This window comes from Gasterosteus aculeatus, chromosome 20, assembly GCF_964276395.1.
Source record: "Gasterosteus aculeatus chromosome 20, fGasAcu3.hap1.1, whole genome shotgun sequence".
Classification (NCBI taxonomy): domain Eukaryota; kingdom Metazoa; phylum Chordata; class Actinopteri; order Perciformes; family Gasterosteidae; genus Gasterosteus; species Gasterosteus aculeatus.
Window position 1 is genome coordinate 7,845,752 of NC_135707.1, and position 13,244 is coordinate 7,858,995.

The following is a 13,244-nucleotide window of genomic DNA, read 5'->3' on the forward strand; positions in this document are numbered from 1 at the left end:
ATTTACGCTGGGAAATGTAAACATGCCTGAGTATCCTGTAAATATGAATTGATAATAATATAGCAATAGTCTTAATGTTTGAAACCTTCACTACATGGGAGGAAAACGAAAATGAATCCTGCAACTCCCTGCCTTCACTTTTCATTTATTTAGAAACCAAATCCACTTCTTGGAAAAGAACATGTTAGACACTCATCAACATTCAACCCTCTTACGGAGCCGGAAAATCCGCTTTTCACTCAAGAGAAACAAAACACTCTTGTATGAACATGCACCATTTCCACGTCTGTTTGTTTAATTTGTATTATGCCGTGCAAGCCGTGCACGCTGGCTTATCATCTGTCTTTAGATGTGTATGTTTCAATGAAATAGAAAGAGAAGACTTGCAGTTCCAGGCAATGGACCTTCTCAACAGCATACGACTGCTAGGTTGGGTAAAAGTATCAATCCCTGCTCTTAAGAATACTCGTAAGTAGAAGCCTTGCATTGACGACTGGACTTCATCTTACTTCATTCTGCGTCGATTCCGGTGGCCTCTGTGGACAACCGCTGTAGTGTTTCCAAGGGAGAAGTGCCTTTGATAGAACTCACATTTTGCCGCAGCGGGGTCTGACAGCCTGCCCCCATGCTGGGTCTCTTGTGGCCCCCCTCCCCCCAACTCCCGCCTCCTCCCCCTGTCTCCTGTGGGCCGAGCTTTACAGCTTGGGTCTGCAAGACGTTCTACTTCAATACAGCGTTTGAGTTAATGTGCCAACTCTCAGTGAGCTTCATCAATAGGTGGTGAAATTATTGAGTGGTAAATTTACAGCTGTTAAGTAGATTGATCGATGGATTAGCTGAGAAAATTAACTATTTTGATAATCAATAAATCGATAAGTTTAATCGTAAACCATAGTATTAATAGATAAAATAATAGCCTTTTCTACCTCCGGCTTTTCCAGTGTGCGGATTTAGGGCTTTTCTTTGTTTTATATTATTGTAAAGTTAATCCCTTGGCTGGGAAATTGTATTTCTTTTTCACTTCTCTGGAGTCCACAAGCACACGAACAGCCACACTGACATTGAAACTTGAATGGTGTCACATTTCTTTTGCTATATTCAGTCTCAACCCAAATATTGTTGCTGCTGGCAAAGCATTGTTGCCTCAGTGAGTTGGTGCCTGCGAATCTCGTTTTCCATATTATACTTTTACCGAAGTAACACTTTCAATGGACTTCTACCCAAAATGTATATTTAATTTCATCAATATGTCTTAAAACAATAAATATGAATAGAAACATATATATAATACATATTCAAGATGTAATAAAACTATTTCAACATTAAATGTTTCTGTGTACAGAGTATACTGTCTGTGTGTGTGTGTGTGTGTGAGAGCGAGTGAGAGGAAAACATATTGTTTGATTGTTAGCTCAGAGCTAAACAGATGCGTAAATAGAGATAGTCACATCAGATTAGACCAAACAACAAAAATCAAACTCTCTCACTCGATCTCTCTCTCACACACAAACACACACACACACACACACACACACGCTTGCACAGACAGTAGGTGGAACTGTGAAAACAAACACACATTAGCAAAGCAACGGTATTTTGTCTCCAAAATACCTCCAACTTGTATTAACCACACAAGGAAAAACATCACGTAGATGTACTCGGGTACTGTAGCTTCGTGTGCGCTACAGGAGCACGCCGACACACACCGAGGAGTAAATACATGGATGACGCATGCCATCACATGCCTCATAAACCCTAATGTTACCACTCCAATATCTCCATAGGGCCCCGGGCAAGACGGAGAGACCGCCAAAGAGACAGGAAGGACGAGGGAGAGAGAGAGAGATGGAGGTGCACAGAGGGTGAGCTGTGATGATGGATTGATTGATGAATGCAAATGAAGATGAATACATGTGGCAAATACAGATAACAAGACGAATGTGAGGAGCAGCGCGGCTGCTTCACCTTTTAGCCGTAGCAGAAAATACGAATAGCCGATGTGTATCTGGCCTATTAATACCAGAGCAGCGACAGCGAACGCACCGCTGAACCAGATATGGATCCATTATCACAAATCGTATGGCGCAGAAACAGCGGCCACCAGTCTTTTTATACCATCCGGGGCCTAATTGCCGGGCTGGGGGTGCGCAGGTCGGCCTAATCGCCCTACATCCCGACCTTTGTTGCCAAATGGACTGAGTCCTAGAGCTGACCATAGATCAGTGTACCAGCAGCAGCAGTTTATGTTCCTAATCGTTTGTTGGTGCAGCATCACTGGCGTGGCTTTTCGTGTGTCTGTGCAACGGCGCAATGAACTGTCGGTCGGACAAAACACGAGAGGCGTCTTTTTGGGCTTTCCACCGTTGTTGATGGTTTATTGGGAAAATAATCAGTCCATTGATCTAATAAGACAGACGTCCATAGTGTCGTCCTTATCTACGCACCGGTTTGTGCAGGTTGACACCTCAGCCTGTTCTCATTCGTGGCTGCTAATATAAAAATGAATGTGTTGTAAGTGAAGTCATCGTAGATTCATCTCACGTATTTTTCTTGTACGGCCCCATTTCCGCAGTAAATTTAGCCCCAAACTACAATCTTTCCAAAATCTTACTTGTTGTTGCGCATATAGTCAGTCCTGTGTGGATGACTGTTGAGTTGGATTAAGCCGATGTGTCCATCATTTACCAAACTGAGAGGTTTGCCCTGCAGGTCCAGCACTTAAATTTAAGCCCTCAATGTATTTCCTTCTCTCCTTCTCTCTGTGTGTTTACACTGTGTACTTGTAAGTGTATTCCTCTGCCTGTGATCACGAAAAGCCACGAACGGTCTGATGAAAAAGGCGAAACCCCAATAAAAAGAACATTTACCTGCTGCGGATGTGGGGCTGCTCCATTGATTAGAGATGATCCCACATTACACACATGCGTATAAACCGTCATCCTGCAGAGACTTTCGGACAGAAGAAGAGCAAAGCCTACTGCAGCATGTTCTTCAACAAATAAAAAAGTCACTTCATTATAAATATCGTATTACAGCTGTGAGTTCACAAACTGAGCTGCAGTGTTAATACAGCATGCCCCTCACACACACACAGACACACACACACACACACACACACACACACACACACACACACACACACACACACACACACACACACACACACTCTGCAAGCTGCTCACACATGCTCCCTGACATGCTCTGTAGTTTCTCATTCGCTCGCGCACAAACATGCACACGCACACTCAGTGGCACGCGCGCTCTCCATGCAAAGACGCACCGGGCGGCGCGACACTCACATGTGGATCCGCAGACGCCGGTGTGGCGCCTCGGTTTTGCTTGGAGAAGCAGAGAGAGGCGATAGGAGGCTGGAGAAAAAGGCAGGACGGCGAGGGAGGGATCGCAGGGAGGGAGCCAGAGATGGATGGATGGATGGAGGGTATAGGAAAGGGGAGGGGAGGAGGGAAATGCGGAGGGAAGCAGGGGGGGGGGGATGAGAGGGCTGAGTGGTTCTAGTAAATATTTATATTGCAGTATGATACGCGCAAGAGTGAAAAAGAGAGAGGGGACCGGCAGAGAGGGGGAGATATAGAGCGTCCATCCCTTTATTAATTTTATTCCGGACCGCTAAGTTTAGCATTCAACACGTGTCGCCAGTGATGGAGAGTGGGAGGGGGGAGGGAGAGAGAGAGAGAGAGAGAGAGAGAGAGAGGTTGACGGTTGCTAGGTGACGGGGCGCATATACTGAATTTTAACAAAAGAACGGGGAAAGAGGGAGAGAGAGAAAGAGAGGGAGATCGAGAAAGAGGGAGAGAGAGCAAGAGAGCGCGCGCGAGAGAGAAAGAGAGAGAGAGAGAGAGAGAGAGAGAGAGAGAGGAGAGAGATGTAAAGAGAGAGACCGGAGAAATTGAATACATGTAGAACATATATATATGTATATATATATGTATACATATATATATACATATATATATGTATATATATATTTAGATATTTATATATTTTGCCAGCGTGAGTGTCTGTGTGTGTGCGTGTGTGGTGGTGGCGGTGGTGGTGGTGGTGGTGGGGGGGGGGGACACCCGCAAAACGGATACCTCAAAAGGGAAGGATGTGAAAAAGGATGGAGGGACGCAGGAAAAGAGGGGGGAAAGGCTGGTGAAAAACAGTAAGTACAATTATTTCTAATGATATTTGCAGTGCGGAGGCATCTTTTTTTTTTTTTCCTCCTCTTGCTTCCCGGCGCGCACACACACGTACACGGACTCGGTGCTGCTGTGGATTAATTGCGGCTCGGGCACCGAGAGGCTGCTGCGCGTCACCGAGACGGGAATAAGGGCGCTCGGGTGTCGGCATCTGCACGGCCGCCTGCGGTGGAGGGATGTTCGGGGACGGAGAGAGGGGGAAACGGGCTTTGACCCCTCTGTCATTGCTGCGGCTGACAACTCACAAGCCCCCCCTTTGCACCCTTAACGCATATGGTCCCCCACGCCCGCCGGGACACGTATTCCATGTGCACGCCCGCAGACTACCGGTAGTTCAATTAATCATAGACTTAAACCTTTGAGCACATATTGTGTCTGCCAGGAATTGTCTATCCATTAGTTTGGGTTCCGTTGAAGTGTTTAAACACCAGCGCTGTGTGCAGCCCCCCACCCCCCCGACCCTCGTTCCGCTGCGGATGTATTATTTGAGGTGATCATATCTGTTGATGCTCATTTTCTTGGGCTGCGTGGTCAATGTTAGTGTGCGCGAGTGCGTGCGTGCTCGTCCTGTATCCACCGCTAAACCCGCAAGATTACCGATCAGTTTTTCCTTCCTTGATCTATTTATATCCCGATACGCTGAATATTTGGGCGTATGGCAGCACGCTGTTGCCCCTCTGTTGCCACCGAGGAATCTTCCCCCAACGGACTGACTTGTCTCAAACACTCTCAGACAGCTGGGGCACATTTTTTAAAAATTTTTCTTCCCGTTGGGTGAGACGTTTCACTTTTTGGGTAAAAAAAGTGAAATCTAAATCTGCAACTCCCTGTGGGCTCTGAAATAAGTTTTTTGTTTTGGCCTGGCAGTACTTCAATATAGAGGCGAAGGGAAAAACAGGTGGAAACACAAACCACCAGCATCGCTGGCTTTGCACCAACCAAGGGTCCAACATCCTCCTGTTGAACCGGGGAAAGGATGTGCATTACATGCATTGTGTGCTTCTCTTGCATATGTGCTGCAGTGATTGTGAGTGCATGCGAGATCGAATGTGTCGGCCTGCTGCGCGAAGGCCACTGGATGCATTAATCCTGGTGGAAATCGGAATGAATGTGTGTGTTTGTTTTTGGCGTATTGGTGTCTCTCTCTCTCTCGCTCTCTCTCGGCCGAATTCTCCAGCTGATATCCATTTCCATCAGCTCTTTCACCCACAGGTGACGTGCTCCGTTCAGTTGATCATTCTCCCCTCGCGAGCCCTGTGAAATGTACACGCAGGCGTACTGCAGCAGCGTGCTGCATGCACTGCTGCCCGTGGCCTTCGCTGTCAGCAGAGCCCCCTGCCCTGCAGACCCTCAGACCCTCGTACAGTTACCCAGAGCGAGATCCGTACTGTACCAGCTGTGAGTAAGGGGTAGAGGGGGAGGTGGGGAGGGGATGAAAGCGAGAGAGAGAGAGAGAGAGACAGAGAGAGACAGAGAGAGAAGGTGTGGGGAGGAAGAGGAGATGGAGAAGAAGGCCGAGGGGAGCAGGGAGGTTGGGGGAAGGCTGTTTGGAGTTGAATGGAAAGGTGCAGGAGATGAGAGGGATGGAGTCAACGTTTGTGTGCATGTTTTCTCTAACCCCCCCCCACCTCCCCCCCATGCTCTCCATCAATTTCAACTCATTGATTCATTGACTTATGCACAGAAACCTTCACACCGACCCCCCCCAGCCGCCACCCGCCTCTCTCTCATTTCTTCTGCCAATCCCCCTGTTTCTTCTCGCCTCGATCCTTTCCGTCTCTTCCCTCACTCCTTCTGCAACCTGTGACTTCCTCTGCACTGTTTCCTTTACCCCCCCCCCCCCTCCCTCACTTTCTCCTGCCTCCCATTTCATCATTTGTTTGATGCAACATCTGTGAGTAGTTTCCTCAATCCCGCCGCCCAATCGAAGCGTTTTCCCACCCTCTCCACGCGTTGCACCCAGTGTTCTTTTTAATACCACGAATTAAGGTAAAGCTCGTTAACACAGAACATCAATTAGTGTGTAACGAGATCAGAGGCTGATGTTTTGGAGCGATTACACCGCTCCCGTCTCCCGGCGTTCCTCCCTGGACTCTGGCCCACGGTGTGTGGCTGAACGTGTTACTGTTCACGTTGGGAGGATCAATTATTTGAAAATAATGTTATGTTACAATTCCTGAACGGTTTCATCACATCATTACAAAAATAAGTCGTGAACCACAAAATCCATATATTTTCTCCCGATATTCTCTCTGACAAGTGTTCGTTAAATAAATAAATCCATATAATTTCAGGGAAGAATGCCCTCCATTGAAATCAGCAGGGGTCACATTTATCCACTTGGATCTTCTTTAGAATTGAGCGCTGTAATTGCACACTATCATCTTATTTAGTACAATAACTGACTTTGTCTTTAAGTGACAGGCGTTTAAACACCATGATATCAAAAGGCAGCAGTTGTGCCTTAAAACTAAATACTTTATTCAATTAATACTGTACTCTCTGACACATTAAAGGAACATACAGTTTGAGATCAATGTTAAACAGTAATATTCTGCCCGTTTTAGAGAAGAAATAGCGACTCAGTTCTCTCAAAGTGTAAAAGTTCAGAACGCTGAAGGTGGTTTGAGTGACAAAGCCAGTAATGCTTTATTGCCAATGTGGACTTTTTGAAGACGTGGGGGTTCAGTTGGTTGATTAGTAGATTGTAGATGTGCAATGACAAAATGTAATAAACTGGTATTTTTACATGAAATAAATCGTTTCAGATAGTTGTCAATAAAAAGAGGCTCTCTTTTTATTATTCTCTCCACTGTGTTCTGTTTCACTGTGAACTGAGTATTCTTTTTAGATCACACCTTGGAGTGTTTAATATTTATGCTTCAATTTCAAATTGCTGAATTACCTCCCCTGACTTTTAAATTCCTTTTATTTAGTATTGATTTAAACGTCAGGTTGAAATCATGCTAAGTAAAAATAATAATGTTGGATTAAAACCCCCTAATAGTTTCAATACGATACGATCTCAACAATATCTCCTTGTGAAACTTTAATGGTAACATCGTGAGCTGCAGCAAATCTCTGCTGATATCTTCTGTCACAGCAGTCAAGCTATCAGGGACATCTCAAAGTACCCATCGCTAATTAGATATAATAGTGACATTATGAAGTATCCCATTACGGCATGCAGCAGGGAAAACTAAAACGATCTGGCATCATTTGCGGAGCTCTGTGCAACACAAGTTTTCAGAGTCGTGGGTCTCTGAGTCGGCGAGAAAAGCCGTATAGAGCGAGAGCTCTGACATCACAAGACAGAAGCAAACAATAGTTTAGTCGGCGCGACTAAAAGGCAGCTTTTCAGTCAAAACAAAACGGTATAACTCAGATATAACGTACATGTAAATACCCCACATCTGAGAATTATTTTCAGTAACGTGCCCCTGAGGTGCTGCCCCCCCCCCCACTCCCCCGTAACCCCCACCCGTAACCCCCCCCTCCTGCCAGACCAGACCGAGACTAGCGGACAGTCAAACACACACTGTGGACGGGATGACAGCAAGTCATTTACCAAACAGGTGGGGTCGAAAACAGACAGACATATGGACAGGCTGGCAGAGAGACACGGCAGTAACACAGACAGGTTCAGACGCGCGCACACACACACACACTCACACACACGCACACACCTGAGCCAAAGCCCCGCAGCTTGTTTTGGGAATAAGTCTGGAGGCTGCATTGAGGCACAGAGCTTCACATGGCTGCACATAATACACAGTCACACAGACTCTCTCAAAAAGTACATTCAAGCAGATACCCATGGGAATGCAGACACACACGCACACACACACGCACAAGCAACAAGAGCATCCAAAAAGACACACTCATTGAATATCATACTGCACACTGATGCACGCTTATAGTCACAGTTTGGGATGAGAGAGGACCTCAGGACGTTGCTCATGGGATCCACAGACACTGCATTGTATATACATATATGTATGTAACCCTAACGCTGTACACATGCTCAGCAGAGGAGAGGAGGATGAAGAGACGTAATGACAGCGGATGGAGAGATGTGCAGGAATGTTTTGCGGCATGCAGCGCTCTGCAGCGGTGTGGTGCGGTCCGTCATGATGATGGATGGGGCAGGAAATGACAGCATAAGTGGTTATTAAAAAGAGGAAATGGAAGCATTTATAAAAACTATGTTAGCCTGTGGCTGCGGCCATGTCGCGCGTCACCCTGGGCTGCTGTGTCATGCCTCCTGATCTGTGAGACTCCCCCGCGGTGCACGAGGGCCACAGCTTTGTCCTTCTCTTCTCAAAGGAGCCAGACACTGGCATTTAAAGCAGGCTTTGTCCCGGAGTAACCGTGCCGGATTTACTAGGCGCCATGTGCGTTGAAGTTGAAGCTGTTTAACTGCCTTATCATTTCATATGAGAATAGCTCAGCTGTTCTTTGATGATTTAACTGGGAATTCCTTCATAAACAGGCGCCGACTATACAGCTGTTACAAATGCAAACACTCGCTTTTGCACCTGAATGGAATTGGCGCAGCGTGTTATCTTCTGTACAGCAAGGAAAGCAGAGGGATGGAAGTAGGAAGGAAGCCTGTGATGGAGATAGTTGGATGTTCCTGGATTTATTTTAGTGTGCTTTTTTCTCTTACGTGTACTGTAAGTAGCTTCTGAAATGGGCCTTAAGATTCAAAACTGTCTATCAAATCCTCTCCTGGTTTTCGGACACTGAATAGAATGAAATGTACAATATGGTCCGGATGCAGGAACTCGGGGTCGGAATTCATTTGTTCTCAATTCAGGTTTCATTATTCAAATTAGACCTTTTTTTTTTTACACTTCAAAGCCTTTTTAGTCCGTCCCCTGAAAGGTGATTAGGAGGAAATACTCTCTTTTCAATTATGTCAGACCAATTTCAATCTCATTTTTTTTAATGAGGCAATAAATACCCCCCCATCTTGTTCTGATGCATGATCAGGATAATCAATTTTGATTTTTACGTGATATGTGTACCGTGTTAAGTGTGGCATATTCTCCATTAAGGGCTGCAGCTTTTGGAAAGAAGAGAGACTCATTGAAACATTTTGCACAGAGCAGTGATCAGAAATGGCAAAGAGATCAATTGTTGGCGCTGAATGCTCCGTTTCACGTACGTCCTCATATTAAGAATGCTGATTAAGTGTCCGTTCATTGACTTGAACTGTCTTTGTGACGAAGCACCGTTCTTTGAGTCTGTCTGCATTCATACATCACGTTCTTGCGGTGTCGTTTGACCTTTTGTCTCTTTTCAGACGCTTGATAGTCAATAAGGTAGAATGGATAGTGGTACAAACAGGAAAACCTCTCGCTGCTGCGTCTCGGGAATGTTCACGCGTTACTTGCTGCATCACACGAATATAGTCAGGCCTGAATAAGCTATATTCATTGTGCTACATACATTTAGCGGTTCATTAACAAGTAAACGATGAAGTGCATTAATGAGCTTTTGGATTTGTATGTGCGAAGACAACACAGCGGCGTTCCCACACTCCCCGTCACCGGTCTCAAGCCTCGGATTCCTCTCCCCCCGGTCGGGCCTCCGCCTGCACGGGAGTGCATTTCCTGAGCAGACTGATCCACCATCGTTTATAGGATAGGCTGACAGAAGTGTTTCTAACACCTTTGGCTATGAGCGGGGGCAGAGCCAGATGTGCTGTGAACGCAGCTGAAACCTGTGCACAACATTGGGACGTCGCCGCGTTCGATTTCAAGCAGCATGTGGCACCTGCTGCTGGGAGAGAAAGAGAGAGAGAGAAAGAGAACTGTGTTTCTCTTATTCTCAAATTTGCTAAAAAATTTTTTTTGCCTAGGTGCACATTCCTCCGTGCTTCAAATCGCGCACACGTGCACGTCCGCTTGCGTGAGCGCGCCTGCCCGTGTGTGACCTTGTAGAAAGGCCTGACGGTTATTAGTAAAGGTTTCCTGCACCATGTTTCATCTGTTTATCCACAGAATATGACTGTGAATCACTACTATTTAGAGCCGGGTGCTTTTTTCTCTGCTTAGAGTCGCTAGCAGCTTTTCAGGTGTTATAGAATGTTTCACCTCACAGGTCCTGAAGCGCTGGAGTGCCGGGTGCTTTCATCTTGGTTTTATAATTAGTGACTGATTTTGATCTGAGTAGGTGATCCTGGTGTCTGGCCAATCAATGAGGGAATTAATTGAAGCGCTGGTGCGAGCAAAGCAGAGGAACACTGTAAGATTGGGACTAACAGCTTGAGAGAAAAATATTTCATTTAACGTTATTGTTAAAAACTGGGTTTTTCTTCGTGCCGTAACATGATTCAAGTTGATTCTTAATATTCCCAGAGTTATTTTTTACTGCCTCTTCCCATCTGCTGAACATCTTACACCAGATTTGTTCTTGATTTCAATCTCAATGCTGGTTTCGTAAAAAAAAAAAAAAACACACACAACAATCAACCAAGAATTCAGTCACGAATGTACATTATGTAATAGCACAGCTTGAATGCATGTTTATTCTTAGATGATTGCGCTGCATCGACAGCTCTGTGATACTCAAACTATTTCCCCCTGAACACAAAGCCCCTCACAGCTCCTGGACGCCTGTAAAAGGGTTGAGCAGGGAGGGATTCTTCTTTTTAAAACAACTACTGTCACATCCTGACAGAGGATTCAGAAAGAAAACCAACTACAGAAAACAATTTATACCAACATTGAATTTGGCAGGTTTGGTGTGTATAGTCAACCTTGGAGGGCCGGCCCTCTGCTCCCATCTGCATTCGACGCCAGGTGTAGAGGTGGGGAAATGAAACATTCTTGCTCCTTGGCCGACCTTAAGGTAATCACTTATATTATACAAACATTGGCAGTGGGTATACAAGCCTTGTGTTCTCCTCGTGAAAGCGTTTTTATTCATTCAAGTACAGAAGCGTCGGGCTTACTGAGGTATTACGGCGCACGCTGTTGTGTGAATTCCTGATTCAAGATCCCCAGACACCGGGCTTTCCACGTGAAAGCATGTGACCTTACTGAAACCTGTGTCCTTGCACTCCTCCAAGGGTAGTAATCCATTTGTAACTGATGTTTTCTGAATGGATGTGTACATGCTGTGTGTGTGTCTGTGTGTGTGTCTGCGTGTGAGTGAAAGAAGATCAAATTGTATTGAGACATTCCTGTGCGTTGATTTGCCGGCTGTATAACTATTAATATAATGTGTCATCCCGTGATGTTCTGATGATCTAGTGGATGACGGGAGGTTGAAAGATAACACACACTCGGACAAACAAAGTGAATATTTCAAGATGCCGTGGCTTTATCACACAGCAAAGTGAAACAACTGACAGGCCTTTATGTCTAACGATTGAATGCAGCGTTCTATTCCAGGTTATATCGGTTCATTTTGAAGCATAACTGCAATTACTAGACATTGAAGAGAAATGAAACAAGTTCTCCTCTTTGGTAATTATACACCCTGAGCAGAATGCTATCCATCAAACAGATGAGATGCAGTAATGTCGAATACATAAGTATCAGTCATCCATCATGAATCCTTCTTTTTTGTGGAAAAATGAGGTCAGAGAAATGTTAGTGCTATGCAGCAGGTCAGCTTCACGTCTTTTCCATCAATCCATAAGGGAGGAGAAACAAGGAGTGTCCCCCCCCCGTTCAAGTAATGGCATTTATGTCCTTAATGGACGGAAGTGAAGTCCAATTAATCGGCAATGTCTCTGGGCAAAAGTGTTTAATCTGAACCCATAGAAATGTTTGGGGGCAAAAAGGCAAAATACTCTGAACTTTGGAGTGAGGCATTCGTTTTGAACGACAAAATGGAAATTAAATAGACTTAAAATGCTGTTGAGCGGCTGAGAAATGTTAGATGTCAACGTGAAAACATTTCGTGACTTTACTTTCCTCATCCTGTAACAGTACATTTTATACAAAACATTTTTGCATGTTCTATACGGGAAAGTGTTGTTTTATTTTACACCGTAGAATATATTTGTTATTGAAATAAGAGTATAACAGCGATTTCAATCTTTTAATCTTTCAAAACTTCTGATATCCGTGAGCTGGTGTGTTTCATTTATCTCAGATTCGTAATCCCCAATTTCATTTTTTCAGCCAGCTTCTAACATGACACAAAAAAAAGAACCGTTGCCACGTTTCTGAAAGCGACTGGCTCCAATCTGGCTATCAGAGGCTTGTGTAATTCACAAATAGAATGTGTTACGCCTCCCCGTGAGGTCACGAGGGTTCGGTAGATGGCTCCGTTGTTGTGTCCCTTGAATGGCTTATGATCGCCACGGCTATCGAGTCCGAGGGAGGCAGCAGCATCAGCATCAGTAGCAGCATCAGCATCAGCATCAGCAGCAGCAGCAGCATCCGCAGCAGCCTTTACTACTGCTGTTAACAGCCATGCAGTAAAAACACACAGCGCCGCACGCCCTGCTGCCGCACGCCGCGCTGCTGCTCGCTGTTCACTCTGCTCCCCCCGTGCACAATGGGAACAAGAGGCGCTCGCCCGCCTGGTGGCTCTTCTGCTCAACGGGGATCAAAGAGAAAGAGTGAGAGACCGATATGAGAGGAAGTGAGGGAGGGAGGGGAGGAAGTGGAGAGTGAAAGAAGTAAAGGACAAAGACGTGCGTGAAAGGGGAGAACGGGGGAGGAGTTGTGGGGAGAAGAGGGAGAAAGGGAGGGCAGTGGGCAGAAGTGAGCTGGTGCAGAGTGAGGCGACTGAATGGATGGATGAATGAAGGGAAAAATGAATGAACAAGTGATTTGGACCAAATGGAGTGGCCGAGTGAGACACTCTGTGTGTGTGTGTGTGTGTGTGTGTGTGTGTGGATGAGTGGATGAGTGGCTGAACAAGCAGCAGCAGGACAGAGAGAGAGGGAGATGGGGTGGTGTGGGGAGAGAGATTGGGGATGGAAGAAAGAGAGGGAGAGAGGATATGTTCAGTCAGAGAGGACACACTCCACTGGCTGTGATTGAAGTATGGGCCAATTAACACGAGGAGCATTGA

At 45.7% G+C, this 13,244-nt stretch overlaps 1 protein-coding gene across 2 annotated transcripts in view; it reads left to right on the forward strand.

The window, feature by feature from the left end:
- The first annotated feature begins 3,525 nt into the window (after positions 1 to 3,525).
- The window catches only part of grin2db (glutamate receptor, ionotropic, N-methyl D-aspartate 2D, b), a 42,572-nt gene continuing 32,853 nt past the window's right edge, over positions 3,526 to 13,244 (forward strand). Inside the window, exon 1 of one of the 2 annotated variants that reach the window (XM_078094899.1) lies at positions 3,526 to 4,165. The gene's annotated coding sequence lies outside the window, so the exon portion shown is untranslated. The remainder of the gene's footprint in view (positions 4,166 to 13,244) is intronic. The other variant, XM_078094900.1, reaches the window with a different exon arrangement.